Source organism: Mytilus edulis, chromosome 1, assembly GCF_963676685.1.
Source record: "Mytilus edulis chromosome 1, xbMytEdul2.2, whole genome shotgun sequence".
Taxonomy (NCBI): domain Eukaryota; kingdom Metazoa; phylum Mollusca; class Bivalvia; order Mytilida; family Mytilidae; genus Mytilus; species Mytilus edulis.
In genome coordinates this window covers 42,053,547-42,075,844 of record NC_092344.1, presented here as the reverse complement: position 1 = coordinate 42,075,844, position 22,298 = coordinate 42,053,547, and positions in this window count along the sequence as shown.

Genomic DNA, 22,298 nt, shown 5'->3' with positions numbered 1-22,298 from the left:
CATACTGTATAAAATCCTATTTGACCAAATTTAGAAGAAAAACCAACAACCATATTCATACTAAGCAATGAATTAAAAATATATGGCAGACAACCACTTGATTACTGGTTCCTAGCTTTGGACTTGCACATTCAGAATGTGGTTCAGTTAAATATGTTTGTGAGAGCTCAACTCTCCCATGAGAGTGGTTATGTTCAATACACAACATACAAACACACTACATGTCATATAATTATAAAGCACCTATACATATGTCAAGCTTTTAGTTATATGACAATGGTTTGTAAATGCACCATGAGGTGAAGAAAACTATTATTGTTTGGAGTCAATAGGTCAAAAAAAGGTAACAATGAAGAAGACAATTGATCTTGGAATCCAAATAATGCCTCTTAGTATAATTATAATTGTTTCAGAAGATAGATTAAATATTTGATTGTCGATGTAGTAAAAAGTAGGATAATAATCACATCTCATTAATATTTTAATGATGCCCCACCTACGATAGTAGAGGGGCATTATGTTTTTTGGTCTGTGGCTCCGTTCGTGCGTCCATCCGTCTGTACGTCCTTATAGGTTAAAGTTTTTGGTCAAGGTAGTTTTTGATGAAGCTGAAGTCCAGTCAATTTGAAACTTAGTACACTTGTTGCTCATGATATGATCTTTCTAATTTTAAAACTAATTTTTATGCCAAATTAGATTATTACCCAAATTCACGGTCCATGGAACATGGAAAAGGATAGTGCGAGTTGGGCATCCGTGTACTTTGGACACATTCTTGTTTTAATATGCTAAAAATAAATCAATTAAAATGTAATGTTTGGAGCTAGAATAGAAACCCATCCAACATTTAATCTGGATATTATGCACTAATTACATTGAATTTGTATGCCTCATTTATGGGTGCGTCCGTTAGTCCGTTCGTCCGTCTATCCGTCCGTCGTCCACACTTCGGACAATAACTTAAAAACACTTTCACCAATTTCCATGAAACTTAAGTGAATTGTTTATATCTATTGACGTAAGCTCCCTTTCGTTTTTTTTTTTTTTTATTTCAGATTTTAAGTTTTGGATTTATGGGGCTTTATTCATAAAAAAAGGGGGATTTTTAACACTTCGGACAATAACTCAAAAAGGCTTTCACCAATGTCCATGAAACTTTGGTGAATTGTTTATATCTATTGATGTAAGCTCCCTTTCAATTTTTATAAATTTCAGATTTTAAGTTTTGGATTTATGGGGCTTTATTCATGAAAAATGGGGGATTTTTAACACTTCGGACAATAACTCAAAAAGGCTTTCACCAATGTCCATGACACTTTGGTGAATTGTTTATATCTATTGATGTAACAAATAATACTTAATAAAATCTGATGAAAACATAAAATTTGTAAAATCTTTTGTTCAATTTAAAACATTAAATTTCTTGTAAAAAATAGTTTCCATGAATGTCATACGTTTGTACTATTATTGAATGGTTGCAAGGATGAAAGCACATTAGCAATCCCTGAAATACTAACTGTTCCCTGAGGCATATATCATTTTATGATAACATTTTAACTATCTAAGCTATGGATACAAATCAAATACTGTTTTTGCATATAGGATGTTTTACTCTTGTTAAAATTGGTTGCAATTAAAATCACAAATGATACCTTAGCATTGCAGCTTTTTTATAGAGTTCGGTTTCGGTGGAAGGGTTGAGCGCCATAAAAAATGTTATAAAACATAACTAGTCTACAATAGCACATAATAAGTGAACAAGTGACAACATGAAAATCCTAACATGTGACTAAATATTCCTTAAATGTTAAAGGGTGTCATTTTATGAAAAAAATAAGGAAATCAAGTCTCCTAAACATTTATCAATATGATCATCTTGTGAATATTCTAAACAATAAAAAGGTAATAACCATTATCCACCATATTAAGCACCATTTGAACAACCTTTGCATACATCTTTGTATAATTTAGTATGGATTCCTTACTGTGTTCAACAGAATCTTACTATGAGCAATATACCCCAAGAAAATTACCTTCTTTTAAACTACTATAAAATTTGGAAATCGGCCATAGAATTACTAAAACCCATAATCATATATCACTTTCCTTATATTGCATTGAAGACTTTTATGTTATATGCCAATGTTAATGATATTTGTTTTTTATGCTAAATATTGAAAAGCTGAACTAGGTTTAATCATCAGTGTCTTCTTCACTGTAATCACTGTCCTCATCATCAGAAAAATCCTCATTTTCATTCTCAGAAAAGGCCTCCTCATCATCAATGAAATCTTTATCTTCATCATCAATGAAATCCTTACTTGCATCACCTACTTCCTCATTTAGATCATAACTTTCAGTAGAGTCACTTTCACCATCTTCACTTTCCCTGTTATCTTCTTGCTGCTGCTCATTGTCATTGTAGTCTTTTTTTTTGCCATTTTTATACGCCCGTCGTCAATGAAATCCTTACTTTCATCACCTACGTCCTCATTTAGATCATAACTTTCAGTAGAGTCACTTTCACCATCTTCACTTTCCCGGTTATCTTTTTGCTGCTCCTCATTGTCATTGTAGTCTTTTTTGCCATTTTTATACCCCCGTCGTCTTTCAAATAACGGGCGTATCATGCGCTAAAGCGCAGCCCTTTATTTTGTCTCGCTTTGAGATAGGTATGATATTTCCTGCGGCGGCGTGGTGAACAGTGTATTAGTTTGTAATTGGGTCTAGTTTAAGGTGAACCACAAGTGGTAAGTCGCATCATATTTGGTATGCAGTTGTATTAGCATTGGCACATCTCATTTCCATGGATATTATTTAGCCCCACACCCGCTTCATGTTGGATTCACTCAGAAACTTTTACATAGTTAATTAATGGATGTGTTTAGGTATGCACGTATGTTTATAATAAGTTAATGGTGTGTTTTGTATGCAGTTGTATTAGCTTTGGCACATTACATTTACATGGAAATTGTGTAGCCATGTACCTCAGTCAAGGTTCATTGATTTAATATTTGCAAAACTTATGTTCAGTATTGCTTATTTACATAATCAAACTTACAAAAGGGCGAGACTTATCTCTGTGATAACAGTTTATTTGTTTCCTTTGATTGGTATTTTTTGGTATTTTAAAATTTTCATTGGGGGTCTTGGGTTTGTGTTGGGCAAAGGGTGCGTTTAAAGAAAAAAATACATAATAAATCCTTAAATCCAATAATCTAACTAGGCAAAAGACCATAGACATTGTGTTTTACAAAAAGACTCATGAACTAAACACTTCGGACAGTCAGATAAAATGACATTACAATTACATTACATTAAAACTTCGCACAATTTTTCATTTCAAAAGAAAACAAAAATATGGTAAAAAAAAAAAGGTTACGACTTGGGTTACAATTTACCATACAAATTACAGTTTCATGAATTTCTATAGATTCTTTTTAAAGATGAACAAAAGGAGATGTGCGATCTCAGTTTATAAAACTTCCTTAACTAACGAAAAAATTAACAAAGCAATAACCAATACGCCGATATATTCTTAACAATATGTCAAGCTCAAAGTCTTCCCGAGAATTTTATCAAAAAACCATCCAACATTATTTATTTTCTGAACAATTTTGTTGTATTGTTTTACCCTAGACAAAAGAAAACTACGGCTGTGTTATTTTTTAACTTTAAGAACAAGGAGGAAGTGTCAACTTCACCGATTTTATTTCACCGGTAGGCCAATTAAGAAAAAATCTTTAAATCATGACTATATAGTTCGTATAATGTATACCGCATAATATGTACTTTGCAGATCTAACTTATAAATGATTTATTCTAAACAATCATCAAATTGTAGATCCCCTGAAAAATAGCCCAATTTCGTAGATAATTTTAATATATAAACAAGTGCGTAGTGGTATTCATTTTCAATACGAGCCATATTGCAGCATTCACGTAGACGCATATGTCTATGAATTTTTCTATATCGCCCTAATTCCAAATTTAGTTTCAAAGAACCACTTCTAAATTTTGTAAGTAAGTTACTATTAATAATTCTGTGCAGTCCAAACATAGTTCAAACCAAGATTAAACAATAAATCACGAACACTAGACGCCCAGTTCTTTTTACCATTGTTTGCATCTAATAAAAGTTGATAAACATCATAAACAATAGGTGGCTTATTTACAATAATATGAAGCCAATATTTCAAAATAATTTGTTTTCTTGAGACATACATAGGCAAATGACCTAGTTCACCACATAAAAAACTTAAAGGAACATTTTTAATTAGTTTTAAAACAAATCTACAGAAACGGCTGTGTATTTGCTCTATATCATTGGCACGGTGAAAACCACATATTTCAGATGCATAGTTTTGTGAACGGACTGATCTAACATTCAAGTAAAAGTAACGTTTTCTGGATACCTTTTTACTTAATGCTAGCGCAGTCACGAAATAACCAAACTAACCCAGGTTCTTTACATAAACTATGAAGACCAGTTCTGCCCTGGACACCTTGTCACACTAGGGGACAAGTGTCTATAACAACCGACATAACGGACAATTTTCTGGGAGGACAAAGCTAATACTTGACCGGATAATGATTTGGACAAGTATAAGCCAGCATTCTAGGAAGGGGAGTCTTAAAGAAATAATACCTAAATTATCATATTTATTTCATACCAAAATACACAATAAATATTCTAATATGACAGTTGTACAACAATACAGAAGTTAAATAAAGTGGGGGAAATGTCTTACTTTAAGTAGGGCTTCTAGACTGTATCATTTAAACCATTATATACCCAAGTCCTAGCGTTTGACCCTTTAATAATGCCAAAACATTTAAGAGAAGATTTGGTCCAGAACAGTAATAGTAAACAGCATGGCTGTAATGAATACTGTTAGTTACCTTCGAGGCAAGTATGAATTCTGGACAATGTATAAAATGTGAATTCAGTATATAATTAATAACAAAATGACTTAACAAATGGTACTTTCTTGAAATAAGGTTTGCAATTTAACCAATTTCCAACACCATCTTACCTTTAACTATGAATAACCGGTTTAGAAAAGGATTCAATTTATTGTGTACATAAACACAGGTGAAAGTTTTCATGTAAACAATTGTAATTATATAAAATGTAAATACACTCAAGCTAACAAGGGAGCTAACAAATAACTCTTAATTCCAATATTGCCACATTCCTCCCCACTTAAAGATCAAATGTCATCATTTTATCTAACAAAAATAATAAAGAAGTCTGTAAACGTAATAGTACATGTAAATGTATACAAAATTTCAATAAATATGTATCAAAATATTAAAAAAAAATATGTATCAAAATATTCCATAAATGTATATAAAAATTAGTCACTTAATGTCAATGTTTCTTTGCTTTCATTACTGTCCTTGTCAAAGTATTCTTGTCGAAATTAAACTTTAAATGTTCGTCCCTCGAATTATAGTATTTGTCCTCTACTTTTGGTTTCTTTCCCCGACTCCACATATCGTTTTCGTGTTTCCTGAGCCTCTTCCTAAGCTTTTCTTTTCCTTTCCTCATTTTTTTCCCTTTTTTGTTTGGCTTCTTCCCTTTCCTTTACGTCTCCGACTCGATATGGCAAAACGTCCTTTGGATCAATGAAATTTTCATTAGTAACCTCTATGCACCTATATCGATCTTCAGAGCATTTGTGGTCCTTTACGAGATGTTTCTTCAGTACCTGTAATTTTCTTCTGGACAAGTCACATATCTGACAGGTATAAAAGGTCAGCTTTTCTTTGTGTACACTACCAAAGTGTGACTTGTACTCGTTAAATGAACGAAAGAATTGGTTTTTCCCACATTCTTCTATATTACAAAACGCCCCCACAGCTGGCCATAAATCTCTTAAGTGATCATTTTGAAAACTTTTATATTCATTATCACACACATGTAGTTGTAACTCCATTCTGAAAATATATAATTAATAAACATAAATTTGTCTATTTTCAATAAATCTTTTCACAGTAATATATATATATATGTATATATTTAAGTCACTGACTTCAATCTGCAAAAATCTACAGTAAAGAGAAAATATTCATTATTCTTGTATATACTATATACAAACACAATAATTATGTATATATGCATACCTTCTAACAATACCATTTATGATGACGTGTGGGCCCTTTCACAACATCACAAACCGTAATGTAGACAAGTACTAAAAGTAAATGAGCGACACAATAAAACAAAATTACAGTGTTAATATTTGCCGTGGTTTAATAACACGACCAAAGCGAGATGTCACTGGTGGAGTTAACGTTTGTACATTTTCGTGTGGTGTAACGATTTGCTCTTGTACAGTTGGAGTATGTGCAGCTTGGTATGGTTTCAAATGATCTACATGTACAACTAATTGTTTAGTACTTGTGTCTTTTTGTATTCTGTATGTCAATCAGTAATTTTCTTAATAACTTTGTATGGACCAGTCCAGCCTAATCCAAGCTTCTTATTTGCTTCTGGAGGATAACATCTCCAAACAAATGAGTTTTCTTCAAAACTTCTTATTTTCAAATTTTTATCATAACTTTCTTTTTGTCTATTTGCACCTAAACCAGATTGTGTATGTGCTAACTGGAATGCATTTCTAAGAGCTTCTTGAACCCACTCAACATATGCAATTGGACAAGGGTATACTTTTATATCCTTGAGGTAAGCCAAACATAACATCAATTGGACATCTTAATTCATGTCCAAACATCAAGAGATTTGGAGAACATTTTGTGCTTGCATGTTGAGTGGCTCTGTATGCCATATTAATGAATGAAATGTGATCGTCCCAATCATTTTTATGTTCATTCACAAATAAACGTAGAATTGATTGTAAAGTTTGATTGAAACGTTCAACCATTCCGTCAGACTGGGGTCTGTATGGACATGTTCGGGTTTTGTCAATTCCTAATCCGTCACATATGGCGGCAAATAGGCCAGATTCAAATTCTCGGCCTTGATCTGTATGAATTTGGAATGGACAGCCAAATCTGCAAATGAATTCTGTAACAAGTTTGTCAGCTACTGTAAGAGCTTGGTGATTTGGTATTGCATAAGATTCTGTCCCTTTAGTGAAATAATCTTCCACTACCATAATGTATTCATTTCCACCCGTAGTAATGGGCAAAGGACCTATGATGTCAATTGCTATTCTGTCCAAAGGATATGTAAAAACACTGGATTTCAAAGGTGATTTCCCTTTCCCTGGTCCAGGTTTCCCTTTGGCACAAATATCACAACTATTAATCCATAACTTTATAGAATCTGACATATTTGGCCAATAAAATCTTTTCTTTATGAGATCTAAAGTTTTGTCTCTTCCAAAATGAGCTGAATATTTTGTACAATGTAACTGTTGAAAAATGAAATTTCGTATCTGTTCTGGAGCTACAAATTGATAAACAAGCCGCTGATTTTCTCTTTCAAAAAATTTACATAACAGGTTATTCTGAATGGTCAAGGATTCCCATAACCCATAAAGAATTTTTGGGATACGATTGCTTTCAAGCAATCTGTAGACTTATACCGGTGGCTCAGAGCATTGCCCTCACGTCAATCGTTTTATTCTAAACATGAAGGAACATCTCAGATTCTTATGATTGTCTTGCTTTAAAAGGTAAAAACAAACAAAGGGATTGAACTTAATCAACTTTCCTATAATGTTCTTTTCATAATCTTCATGTTTGATAATTCCCTTGACTTAGAATGAAATTCAAAACAGTGTAGCTGTTGCCATTGATTGACACATTAAATTCATCCATTGACTGGGACAATTTAGGTGAACGTTTATCTGTAACGACCACTGTTCACGACGTACCCACGATAGACATTTAAACTGTGGGGTCACAAAAGGTTTCTTAACGCCTTCAATTATGAAATAATTCGAAAAATTAATTAGGAATAACCTTTATGTTTTGATTTATATAATTGATATAAATCCAAACATCGTGTTATTTCTGATTAATTTTTCGAAATTACTTTATTTAGGTGTTGAGAACCTTTGGTGACCCCTCAGTTTAAGTGTCTTTATAAAGTACATGGTGAGCAGTGGTCGTTACATACAAACGTTTACCTAAATTGTCCCAGTCAATGGATGAATTTGATGTGTCAATCAATGGCCACAGCTACACTGTTTTGAATTTCATTCTATATGCGTGTTTTTAACAACACGGAAAATCAGAATTAAGCAGTATTTATATTTAGTGTTTTTATAAATTTAGAAACACGTCAGAGGGAATTCCCAGTTTTGATAAAATGCGAGAGTTCTCTGAATACCGATAAATCTATTTCTGTCATATAAGAACTGAAGTATGTTACCGTTATGAAACTGATTTTTGAGATTGTACTTCCATAAAGAAATAGAGAACCATCTAGGTCGTTTAATAAACATTTAATATATCTTGCCCCAGGGTTTGTTTTGGAAATTATGCGCATGCGTATAGTTTTCTTGACTTCAAGGGGTTTTAGAATGAATGGTTGCTCTGGATTCCCCACTCAATTAATTAATTTATAACTCATGGGATCTTTTCTATGAATGTCTGCTATTGAGGGTTATTGTTGTTGCATAATTTTAAATCATATGCATCATTTAAATTAAAATAAATGTATTCCATATCGTAGAACACCCCTTCAGGCGAAATGGAGTCTTCCATATTATCGTTTCGAGTTGTCTCCCTTCCGGAAATATCTTCCGTGAATTCTGAACCTAAACAAGACGTCGAGTATTAGCTCGTTCTGTCAATAAACGTCGTATTATATTAGAAAACGAATGCAATTTAAACCGATAAATGTGTACGGAAAGGAGTCATGATCACTGACCCAAAGGAAATTAAATATTTAAAGAGTTAGGAATGGGGTTCCTCCTAGAATTTACGTAGGAAAATAGGTGATAAGACACGAAGTGAAATACCTTCTCTCACTCTCTCTCTGAGTCTCAGTGACTGCTGTGGAAAGTAAACTTGGAATTGATAGTAAAAAAATAAAACAGAATAGGCCTAATTACATTGTTCATACACTTTTATCCGGGTTTGGCTATTTTGTAACTATTTACATGTGCAGTTGAATTAGTTTTGAAAATAATTTATCCAGCTACATGTATACATGTGTCAATGAAACAACGGCAATCGTATCCCTCAGAGCAATCTGCTCTTTGATTGTTTCTTTTGATTTGTTTTAAATTTCGAACTTTTGGGGTTTTTCGTCAGATTGTAACAAATTGTTCAATATAAAACTGATATTTTGGTCATTCTCTTGCATTTCTCTTAATTGCGAATTCGACCAATAACTGCGCCAGTTTGATGTTATGTCAAAACTAAGTTCTTCTGTATTGACATTGACCGGTCTAATAGCTAAATGGGTCGCAAGACAACCTCTGACGCTATCAGTGTCACCGTCAGTTTCCGTGTCATTGATAACTGATTGATTACTTAAGCAGGAGGCATGGCCATCCTTGACGGTAGTCAGGTCATCAATACAATCCGTAGTTTTGACATTTTCAAAATATTCTATATCTGTTTTCATTTCGGTACATTCTGGACAATTGATTCGTTTACATTTCCGTTTTGGTGCGCGCGATAAACCATCTGCGTTTGTATGCAATGAACCCTTGCGGTGTTGAATTTCCATGTCGTATGTGTCTATGATAGAAATCCATCTCGCGATCATACCTTCCGGGTTTTTGAAATTTTTTAGCCACTTGAGCGACGCATGATCTGTACATAAAGTAAATTTTTGGCCATATAAATAATGTCTGAATTGGCACAAGAAAATAATGACCGCTAGCAGTTCACGTTTTGTGTTACAATACTGTTTTTGTGCTCTGTTTAAAGTTCGACTGGAATATGCAATGACATGTTCCTCACCGTTCTGGATTTGCGAAAGAACAGCTCCGACTCCTGTTTGACTAGCATCTTTATCTAGTATGTAAGCGCCATCTTCACTTGGAAATGATAATGTTGGTGCAGTTGTTAAGCATTCATTTTAACGTCTCAAACGCCATTTTACATTTATCATCCCAAATAAAAGATTTATTCTTTTGAGTTAGCTGTGTCAGAGGATGAGTGATAGTTGCAAAATCTGGTATGAAACGGCGGTAATAATCTGCAAAGCCTAAAAAACTTCGTAACTCTTTGACATTTGATGGTGTATGCCAATTCTGAACCGATTGAATCTTTTCTGAATCGCATTTGATGCCTTCTGCAGAGACAATGTGTCCCAAAAATTTGACTTCCGTTTGAAAAAACGAGCATTTACTCGGTTTCAGTTTAAGATTTGCTTCTCTAAAACACTGAAATACGGTTTTCAAATTATCAAAAGCTGTTTCAAAATCTTTTGCATTAATTATGACATCATCCAGATAGCAAAGACAACTATGCCATTGTAAACTACCTAAAACCTGATTCATGAGCCGGCTAAATGTAGCGGGAGAGTTGCATATACCCATCGGCATTACAAGAAACTGATATAAGCCTTTATGTGTCGAAAAGGCAGTTTTGTATTTGTCTTCTTCGGCAACCTCTACCTGAAAATAACCACTGGCTAAATCTACGCATGAAAACCACTTTCCGCCGCTCAAGGTATCAAGAGTGTCATCAATACGCGGTAAACGGTAGGCGTCTTTTACTGTTCTTTCATTTAATTTTCTAAAGTCCACACAGAATCGAACAGACCCATCCCTTTTCTTCACAAGGCACACTGGTGCTGCCCATGGATTACAGCTAGATTCAATTAAAATTTTGTCAATCATTTTTTTTTTTTAAATTCTTCTTCAAGAACATCCCTCTGTTTCAAAGCTACTCTTCGTGGAGATATCTTTACAGGTTTTGCATCACCTGTATCTATATAGTGTTTTACTATATCAGTTTGCCCAAGAGAACCATCAGGACCAACGAATATATCTTTATACTCATGTATAAGTGAAGACAGTTTTTGCTTCTCTTCATCTTTTAAGTCTGATGATACTTTATCTAACATAGTTATTAAATGCTCGGGCAATTCAATATCTTTTAAAGTATTAATTTGTTCTGATATGTCATTAGATTTTGAATCTGTTTGTGACTCGGTATTATCCTCATCAAAAACTTGTTCAATTGTCATCAAGTGTGCAATCTGTTCACCTTGTTTAAGTTCAACTGATTTTGAATTGAAATTCATGTATTTTCTGTATCAACTAGGCTTTTTGCCACCAAAAGACCTTTACTTTTCACCCATTCTAATGGTTCAATAATTCCAATACCATCTACAAATGAATCTCTTTTAGAAGCTTCAATAATCATTTCACTATTTGCAGGAATTGAAACTTGCCTAGCTATCTGAATTCTTGAACAATGGGAACTATTTTCTTTAAAAAGAGGAATACTCTGACCATTGATACTTAAGCATTGGCTTTTAATTTGAATATCAATTTCATTTTGTTCAAAGAAATTCATTCCTAAGATCCCAGATGACCCTTTTATATCAGCTACAATAACTTCTTGTTTAACTAATAAAGGACCTATTGCTATATTCAAAATACATTTGCCTTTATTACTTAAAGCATTGCCATTGGCAGTTGTTAATATACTATCTAAGCTAATCAATTGAGAACTTAGTTTTAATTTCTCAAAAGTATCAAAAGAAATCAGAGAAACTTGTGATCCAGTATCAACAAGAAATTTAACATCAATTTCATCAATTTTGCAAAAAGCGAAAAGACACTTTTGATTCACTAAATTTATTTGAACTCTCTTAATTGGATCTGATATCAAACTTTCAATTTTGGTCTGTGGCCTTTCTAAATTTTTAACAGCTGAAGTATTGTCCTCTAAATCAGCTTTTAATCGTTTCCCTGATTGTTCAATGGACAATAGTACTCAATATGTCCTATCTCATTACATTTATAGCAGACTCTGTCAGTCGTGCTGTTTTGATTCCTATAATACCTTCCTCTGCTCCTATTATTAAACCTAGGAGGCATATTTTGGTAATATCCGTTCCTATTTTCGGTTTCTGTTTTAACATGTTTAAGTTGACTTAATTTTTCATCAATTAGTTTAGCAACTTGATCAAGAGTTAATAACTCTGTACTTTCCTTTTTAGCTCACCTGGCCCGAAGGGCCAAGTGAGCTTTCTCCATCACTTTACGTCCGGTGTCCGGCGTCGTCCGTCGTCATCCTGCGTCCGTCGTCGTTAACTTTTACAAAAATCTTCTCCTCTGAAACTACTGGGCCGAATTTAATCAAATTTGGACACAATCATCATTGGGTATCTAGTTTAAAAAATGTGTTCGTTGACCCGGCCAAACAACCAAGATGGCCGCCATGGCTAAAAATAGAACATAGGGGTAAAATGCAGTTTTTGGCTTATAACTCAAAAACCAAAGCATTTAGAGCAAATCTGACAATGGGTCAAATTGTTTATCAGGTCAAGATGTATCTGCCCTGAAATTTCAGATAAATCGGACTACCGGTTGTTGGGTTGCTGCCCCTGAATTGGTAATTTTATGGAAATTTTGCTGTTTTTGGTTATTATCTTGAATATTATTATAGATAGAGATAAACTGTAAATAGCAATAATGTTCAGCAAAGTAAGATTTCCAAATGAGTCAACATGACCGAAATGGTCAGTTGACCCCTTAAGGAGTTATTGCCCTTTATAGTCAATTTTTAACCATTTTTCGTAAGTCTTAGTAATCTTTTACAAAAATCTTCTCCTCTGAAACTACTGGGCCAAATTAATCCAAACTTGGCCACAATCATCTTTGGGGTATGTAGTTTGAAAAATGTGTCCGGTGACCCGGCCATCTAACCAAGATGGCCGCCACGGCTAAATATAGAACATAGGGGTAAAATGCAGTTTTTGGCTTATAACTCAAAAATCAAAGCATTTAGAGCAAATCTGACGGAGTTAAATTGTTTATCAGGTCAAGATCTATCTGCCCTGAAATTTTCAGATGGACCCAACAACCGGTTGTTGGGTTGCTACCCCTAAATTGGTAATTTTAAGGAAATTTTGCCGTTTTTTGTTATTATCTTGAATATTATTATAGATAGAGATAAACTGTAAACAGCAATAATGTACAGCAAAGTAAGACCTAAAAATAAGTCAACATGACCAAAATGGTCAATTGACCCCATAAGGAGTTATTGTCCTTTATAGTCAATTTTTAACAATTTTCATAAAATTTGTAAATTTTTACTAACATTTTCCACTGAAACTACTGGGCCAAGATCATTATAGATATAGATAATTGTAAGCAGCATGAATGTTCAGTAAAGTAACACATCACCATCACCAAAACACAATTTTGTCATGAATCCATCTGCTTCCTTTGTTTAATATTCACATATACCAAGGTGAGCGACACAGGCTCTTTAGAGCCTCTAGTTATTATCCTTAATTGCTTGAATGGGGACTTCATTGCTAGTTAGCATTGGCTTTCTCATATTATTTTGAGGATTAATAAATGCTTCATATTCAATTGCGTATGAAATTGCAGTATCCAACGTGTTTGCACGCTGAAACTGGACATGCTTTTGTAAATCCAAGTTATTTAATCCTCTAATGAATTTATTTGTTAGAACTTTTTCTATCATTTCAGAATCTTGTTTTTCATTTGGAAAAGCCAAGTAACCTAACCTTCTTAAAGCTTGACCATACTGAGAAACAGTTTCGTCTTTAGAATGTCTTCTTGCTTCAAATTCGCAAACATATGCGGCTTCTCTTTCTCTAGGATTAAATCTATTATTTAAACTTTCTTTAATTTTATTATAATTTCCAAGGTCTTGTTTACTTAAAGTACTCAAAATTTTCTGAGCAGGACCTCTTAGACTCATAACAATTTGTTTAGCTCTTTCTAAATCAGTCCATTCATTCCATTCTGCAACTTGTTCAAAATGAACCAAATAGTCTTGCCAGTCAATAGTTTTGCCATCAAATGATTGAGGCTCTTTTTCTCTTCTTACTATACGTTTTTCATGTAAGGTAACAGGTTTTGGCAAGTTATCAAGAGAAGATGTGTGCTTAATCCCTTCATGCCTATTTAAATCATAACTGGGGTATTTTTCAGTTGAATACCTATTTAAGGATTGATAGTCCTCTGAAAATGTATCCTTATCAACATATCTCTTGTTTGGGGGATAATCTGATCCTTGGTTCTTATTTAATCTATCCCTTTCATCATACAATTCATAACTTGGTCTCCTACTAAAATGTGGTTCTTGGTATCTTTTTGGAGTAAATTTTCTATCTACTTTATAATCTGGATGTTTCAATATAGGTTTATCCCTTACAAAATCATCATAGGTTTCAGATAAAGTAACAAATGATTTTAATGGAGTACTAAAATTGAAATCTTTTTTATGTCTATACTTAACTTCATCTTTATCTGAAAATCTATCAGAATGCTCAATTTTTGCTTTATCATGCTGGCTTATACCGCTTGCATAATCCATTGAATATGCCATTTTACAAAATAACAGAAATGTTAAGGGCAATTTGTATGTCACGGCACCAAAATGTGAACGGACTGATCTAACATTCAAGTAAAAGTAACGTTTTCCGGATACCTTTTTACTTAATGCTAGCGCAGCCACGAAATAACCAAATTAACCCAGGTTCTTTACATAAACTATGGAGACCAGTTCTGCCCTGGACACCTTGTCACACTAGGGGACAAGTGTCTATAACAACCGACATAACGGACAATTTTCTGGGAGGACAAAGCTAATACTTGACCGGATAATGATTTGGACAAGTATAAGCCAGCATTCTAGGAAGGGGAGTCTTAAAGAAATAATACCTAAATTATCATATTTATTTCATACCAAAATACACAGTAAATATTCTAATATTATGACAGTTAGTTGTACAACAATACAGAAGTTAAATAAAGTGGGGGAAATGTCTTACTTTAAGTAGGGCTTCTAGACTGTATCATTTAAACCATTATATACCAAAGTCCTAGCGTTTGAACCCTTAATAATGCCAAAACATTTAAGAGAAGATTTGGTCCAGAACAGTAATAGTAAACAGCATGGCTGTATTGAATACTGTTAGTTACCTTCGAGGAAAGTATGAATTCGGGACAATGTATAAAAGGTGAATTCAGTCTATAATTAATAACAAAATAACTTAACAAATGGTACTTTCTTGAAATAAGATTTGCAATTTAACCAATTTCCAACACCATCTTACCTTTAACTAATGCTGGTTTACTATTGATAACTACTTTAACTATGAATAACCGGTTTAGAAAAGGAGTCAATTTATTGTGTACATAAACACAGGTGAAAGTTTTCATGTAAACAATTGTAATTATATAAAATGTAAATACGCTCAAGCTAACAAGGGAGCTAACAAATAACTCTTAATTCCAATATTGCCACAGTTTAATACAGAACCAACCATACTATCAAACCGTAGACATTCTTGACTTGTGGATAAAAACACATTTTTTAAAGAGTTCAGAAGTGACGCAAGTGCTCTTGATCCCTGTTGAGATAATCTTTTTTGGGTATGTAAAAATTTTCCATTATAATGAAGCAGCATACCCAAATACACGTAAGAGTCCACTATCTGTAGTTTTTTTTACCTTCATACATGAAACTGAAGTTAGCTGGCTGCCATCAATTTCTAAAATCAACAATTTTAGTTTTGTCTGTATTTACCTCAATTTTCCATTTCTGACAATAGATTGATAGATTATCTAGTAATTTTTGTAACATTTCGGGAGACTTACTAAACAATACAGTGTCATCAGCGAAAAGAATTAAGTATATTAGAAAACCATTGAGTTGTACAACGTCATCACTAGCATTTACGGACATATCTTCTATAATATCATTGATTGAAAATGTAGACGAAACGCGCGTCTGGCGTATAAAATTATAATCCTGGTATTTTTGATAACTATTGTTAGCAGAATCAAAGCAGAAAATGATGAACACTTGATTATTTTCGGCAATATATAAATTGGATTGAGGGTCTGTGTATTCACATTATTTGTAAAACTCTCCTTATTCCTGTGAAGCGTGGGCTTTATATCGAGGCTTGCTATGCTTTACATCGACGCCACAGTTCAACCAATCAGGGAATGTTTATTTGGGGCATTTTAACTCAGATTTTGGCACATTTTAATCGAAACTATAGAAAAATGGAATATTGTTAGTACATACGACTAAACATGTAAACAACCCCTGAACTACAATGTTATATGGAACCGTCCATAATGTAAACCCCTACAATACAATGTTGTATGGCATCGTCCATAGCAGGCGAAAGCCATAGAATTGGCGAATACACGGCCGCGGTTTCCGCTGTTTATGCCAGTTGTCATGACTGACATTAGATGAAATAAATATAGATATGTCTATAAACAGCTGATAAAGTCTATTCAATAGTTCAACTTTTTTGTTGGTTGAGATGTGTGGGATTGTGCAGCACATGTCCCTTCGCGGCCTTCAGTTTATATTATAGACTAGAGAAGAGACTAAATGCGTACAAACCTGATGTCAAATGAAGATGTAGGAAATGTTGTAACGTCAATCCTTTGAATTTATTAAACACATATTATATAATATTTATATTTGTTTTCAGAAAAGTGACTTTATCAGGGGAAAAAATTGTGACAAACAACGGTAAATAGCATATATCATCTTGACATGACATATGAAAACCCCTTAAGCATAATGGTGTGTGTATGAAATAGGTCATGGAATTGTCTAAACCAATATAGGTGAAATAAGTAGATTTATAATTGTGGACACAGCAGTAAGATCAGATATAAGATCATCATGAGCCCGTAGTAAAAAGTAAAAAACTGTAAAAAATCAAAATTTGCTGAAGTGAAGACAATAAAAATTTGCGTGTATAGAGTGAACCCCTATATAAAATAATACTGTGTTCATGACGACTTCCCACCGCTATGATCGATAGAAATGATATTTTATTATTTAGGCATGTAAAAAGTATATAATAAGAATGCGTTAGCCATTACTTAAGGTAGCACAATACAAAGATTTTTTTACTTCTAATCCCCAACCTTTAAAATGCTGTAACTTTCTTAAAATTGCATATAAATTAATAAAAGAGGTACATGTAGAAAGATAAAAGAACAATCTTTTAATTGAATGCAATATTTTTGTTATGCAATAATTATGTAATCTATTATTATGCAATTAGTGGCAAAATCTTGGTCAGTTCACTTGAATGAATTTAGCTTTTTCATCTCTATAGCCACACAAGAAATTTGAACGTTATCTTAATCAGCACAGCAGGAGCTTCAAAAGGATGTCTCAAATTATCGCTATCGTATTCCATTCTCTCATAAATTTGTAATTCGTGTAAACATCCTTACCACATATAAGTAGATAATGTATGACTAGGTGTAAAATTTGATCTATACATTCTATCCAAAATCTTAGACACCCTTTTATAGATAATGACTCGAGGAACAACATATAATAAAATCACCCTCTAGGGGGATCCATGAAGAAGCTAATTTCAATTAAAAGTGGAAATTTGTTTTAAAATTTTGTAGACACAGTTATCATTATTATAATTGTTATATAATTGTTGTATAATACTAATATTGCATTAATTTGAAAAAGTAGTCTGTTAGCTATCCATGGATGCTACTATTATAAATTTTCAAGCATTATAACGAAAGTTACAGCCTTTTAAAACTGGGGAATATGAGAGTTAAAATCTTTGTATTGTGCTACCTTAAATTCTGCTTGACGCAAAATTAAGTATTGCATTTTTTTTTACAAAACTTTTTTTAAAAAGCATCCGATTCAAAATAAGTCAAACCATAAATTTGAATAATTTTTTATCAAGACAATCTTGCTTTGTTTGGAATAGCAAATTCAAGATGCAGTGCTCTGGTTGTGCACTTTATTTTTTTTTTTTTTTATCTCAATTTCGATGTTGGAGACCCCTCTAACGAATCTTAATCAGTATCAGATTTGCATAAACATTCACTTTGGTCGGTAAGAGTAAGGTTGATTCCTTCGAATAATCCGAATACCAACGTACATAAAAAATAACAAAAATAAAAAATCTGCTTTCTGAAAGCATGTTTAACTAAATTAAAATATTCGTCGAAGTTCTCTTCTGAACAAACTTCAAATATTTAAACATCTGCATTGACACATCCAATTTTTCAAACTTTATAGTGATATGCTATGAGGAATGCTGCTTTTTAAATACGTAACCAGTATCACTTTTGGTTTTCTCAAATTGAATTGTTAATGTTTTGTCATGAGTATTTTCTATTTGCCATATGAAATTGGTTTCGATTTAAGCTCAAACGGTGACTGATCGTTGGTTAATAAAGACCACAGTAGTATACCGCTGTTCAATAGTCATAATTCGATGGCACCACGAAAGAGTGAATTGCTACAAAGGTTTTAATGAGTAGAGAAAGTGACATTCTCCCTACTCGGGTTATCTGATTTAATATCTAAAATTTAACTGAGCATTGTTCCTTATATTCACATTCATGTCTTTGGCGCCAATTAACACTAAGACATGTTTTGCAGTTCAGTGACGTCACGTGGACACGCTCTGGGGGAATCGGACACGTTTGGGGTAAGAACACGTTTCTAAATAAAGGCAACAGTAGTATACCACTGTTTAAAACTCATAAATCGATAGAAAAATACAAATCCGGGTAACAAACTACAACTGAGGGAAACGCATTAAATATAAGAGGAGAACAACGACACAACATTAAAAAATGTAACACGCACAGAAACGAACTAAGCATTAGACAAAATTCGATGAAAATAACAAATATAACATCAAAACTAAATACATGAATTTGGGATAGAAAAGTACCTTGACACGTCTTATAATAATGTGAATTAACACTCAAATATAAGAGGAAACAAACGACACAAAAGAAACAAAACCTTAAAATGTAACACGCACAGAAACGAACTATAATATAACAATGACCATACTCCTGTGTTACAAATATATTTCATTTTGTACATGATAGATAGTTGTATCATTACTAATCCTATCAATTTCTTATTTTTATATCGTTATCTTTTGTAGTTGTTTGTTTAATTCAAGATTAAATGGGCAAGAATTGAAAATGAATCTACATTTTCAGCTTTTAATATTGGCAGCAGAACTCTATTCTGAAATGCAAATTAGTTTTGTTACAAATTGCAATTTCATTTGACAGGGACTTTGACATTTTACAAGTGAAACTATATCGTAAAACTAGAATGTTACTGAAATCAATAAATGCATGCATATATACTAAACTAAGACCTGTAAGCACGTTAATTTTTTTTTTAATTTATTATGAATCTTAAAGTAAATCCACAAAAGTATTTTGTTCGAGGGATTAATGATTGCAAGTTAACTTTCGAGTTTGATGCAGAAGTTTATCGTGATGTTGATAAACCACGCAGCAAAATATAGCCATACTATTTGTTTTTGTGTTTTTCATGTGTTTCCATTTGCTAACTCTTCCTTATCAGCCATTACATGATCTGTGGTCTTCTATTTTTTTTTTTTTTTTTTTTTGAATCAGCTATTTCTTTTTAATTTCCTGTGCACGTTTGGTAATATTCTTTCTTCACAGTTTTCTACTCGCACTTACCCTAAGTAATCGTCGAAGTCTTATAGTTGCATACTTGAAAATATATGCAAATAAGTGTTTGGGAAGACAATAATTCAAATCAATACATATGCAACAATCATTCGTTACAATATTATAAATACCTAAGTACTTGGTTTATGGTTTTTTTTGTTTCATTAACGTATTAAAGGCATTAGTAGTATACCGCTGTTCGAAGATCATAAATCTATTGAGAGAAACAAATTTTGTTAACAAACAAAATCTGAGGTAAACACATCAACTATAAGAGGAAAACAACGAACCAACAGAAACAATGAAGTGCAACAAAAACCCAAAACGACAATGCAACACACGTACATACTCTTTTTACTACTTCATTAAAAAATAGAATAAATTGCTGTAGATATATTTTAAACCGGCAGTATAACCTGGGTAAAAGTGGGTGCGTTCGTTTTTGGCTATGTTTGATGTAAATTTAAGCAGCCATACTCAGTTAAATGGTTGATATCAAATCAGAAACCTCGTGTAGGGAAAATGTCCCTTTATCTGTGCATGAAATCTTTTGTAACAATTCACTGTTCAATGAGTAAATCAGTTGTATTTTGGAAAGCATCATTTTTCAAAAAAACTTTTATCTAAAACGGCCTCTATTACTTAACGGAGATTAAAGTAGTTTCTCACTAAAATCATAAAAAATCAGTCTTTACTCGCTCTTAAATTTTTGAATTTAAAATTCCAACTTGTGTTAATCTCGAATAATCATAAAAATTTAAGCCCAATTCTAAATTCCCGGTATGATAATAGAACCTATCTACAGTATTAATTGTTAACATGATGTCGTTCAAATAATGCACGAAAGATTTGGTACTAGACGTTATGTCTTTTGTTCGTGTGTCTTTAGTAATGCTCGAAATAATATAAAGGCATTATCGAAGTTTTTTTTTTTTGTTTTTGTTTTTTTTTTTAATTTCTTTATTTCCATCAGTTGCTTGTTACATTGTCTTCAACAAGTCCAAGCTCCTTGTGAAGAGTTAGTTTAATTTTTAATTCCATTATAATAATAAATAAAACATCAATATAATAAAAGTTTTTTTACTTAACTAATAGTTTAACTTAGTTTAACAGTTAATTCAACTGTACTAAAATTATTGGTACGTTCGTTCTAAATGAATATGAAATACTTGCAACTATACAATAAACAATTTATGTTACAGACCACCTAGGCTCTACAGATAATAAGGCTTTCGGTGGCCGAGTGTTACCTTTTCTCGTTATAACACAGTAAATGTATAGTTTTTAATTCTAAAAACGCATAATTATATGCGAAGTTCGTTTTCTTCAACATTTCGAAATTCTCACATTGCAGGTGTTGACAATCGTTTAGCTGATATGTTGTCTCGCTGGCATTTACATAGTAATTATGCTAAAACATTTTTTGAAGAGACAAAATATATACATTTAGAAGAATTTGAAGTACCAAATGAGTTGTTTTAGTTTATTCACGAATGGTAAATTACGTTTTTAGATAGACAAATTAGAGAACTAGAAAGGGATGTAAAGATATCGACATTATCAGCATTTGCTGTAGGAACAAAAAAAGAATTTATTGGTTCAGTGGCGAGCCTTTTTGCTTTTTTGTACATTTTTTAATTTAAATAAATGTCCTGTTTCATTAAAAACGATCTGTTTGTTTATTAAATTTCTGAGTAGATCGTTCAAATCAGTAACTTCTATAAAAAAAATTTGTTTGTGGGGTTAAAACTATGCATTTGATGTTAGACAAACCTTTTGTTCATTTAGATGAATTTTCTGTCACGTTTTTATTGAAAGGGATTACTAGAGAGAAGCAGCAATTACCACAACAAGCTTTAGCTATTACTGTAGATATGTTATTAGATATTAATAGAGTTATAAATCACGACGATCCAAGGCAGTGCACTATATGGTGTTTATTTTTATTTGCCTTTTTCTTAATGGCGTGCAAATCTAATTTAGTACCTGATTCTAAAATGTCTTTTGACCTATCCTTATATCCTAATTTTATCCTATTTTTTGGGGAAAATATTTCGAAATTCAAATTTGACGTCACTTAAATTTATGCATTTATCGATTTGGCTAACGCGGCTGTGAATTTATACATGTTATATATGCTGGTTTAGGTCATTTATCTATCCGTTTTTATTTTGTAGTTAGTCACCGGTTTTATCATTTATATCTATTATATAGTCATTTTATTAAAAAAAAAACTGTTTGCAAAAGTATGAATTATTCTAAATGATAAGGATATTCTTATCCTAGTTAGAAAACCCTAGCTGTATTTGGCTCAACTTTTTGGAACTTTTGGTCCTTAATGCTCTTCAACTTTGTACTTTTTTTGGCTTTCGAACTTTTTTCATCAGAGCGTCACTGGTCAGTCTTGTGTGGACGAAACGCGCTTCTGGCGTATTAAATTTTAAACCTCGCATCCTTTGTTAGCTATTATTCGTGTGTTTCTCTGTCCTATACATGTTCTCCCATTTATTTGTATTGTAGTCTTATCATGTTATTTTGTCATTTTATTAAAATGTTCTGTACCTAAGTCAGGAAAATGGCCATCATTATATTATAGTTCGTTTCTGTGTGTGTTACATTTTTATGATGTGTTTCTGTTGCGTCGTAGTTCTCCTCTTATACTTGATGTGTATCCCTCAGTTT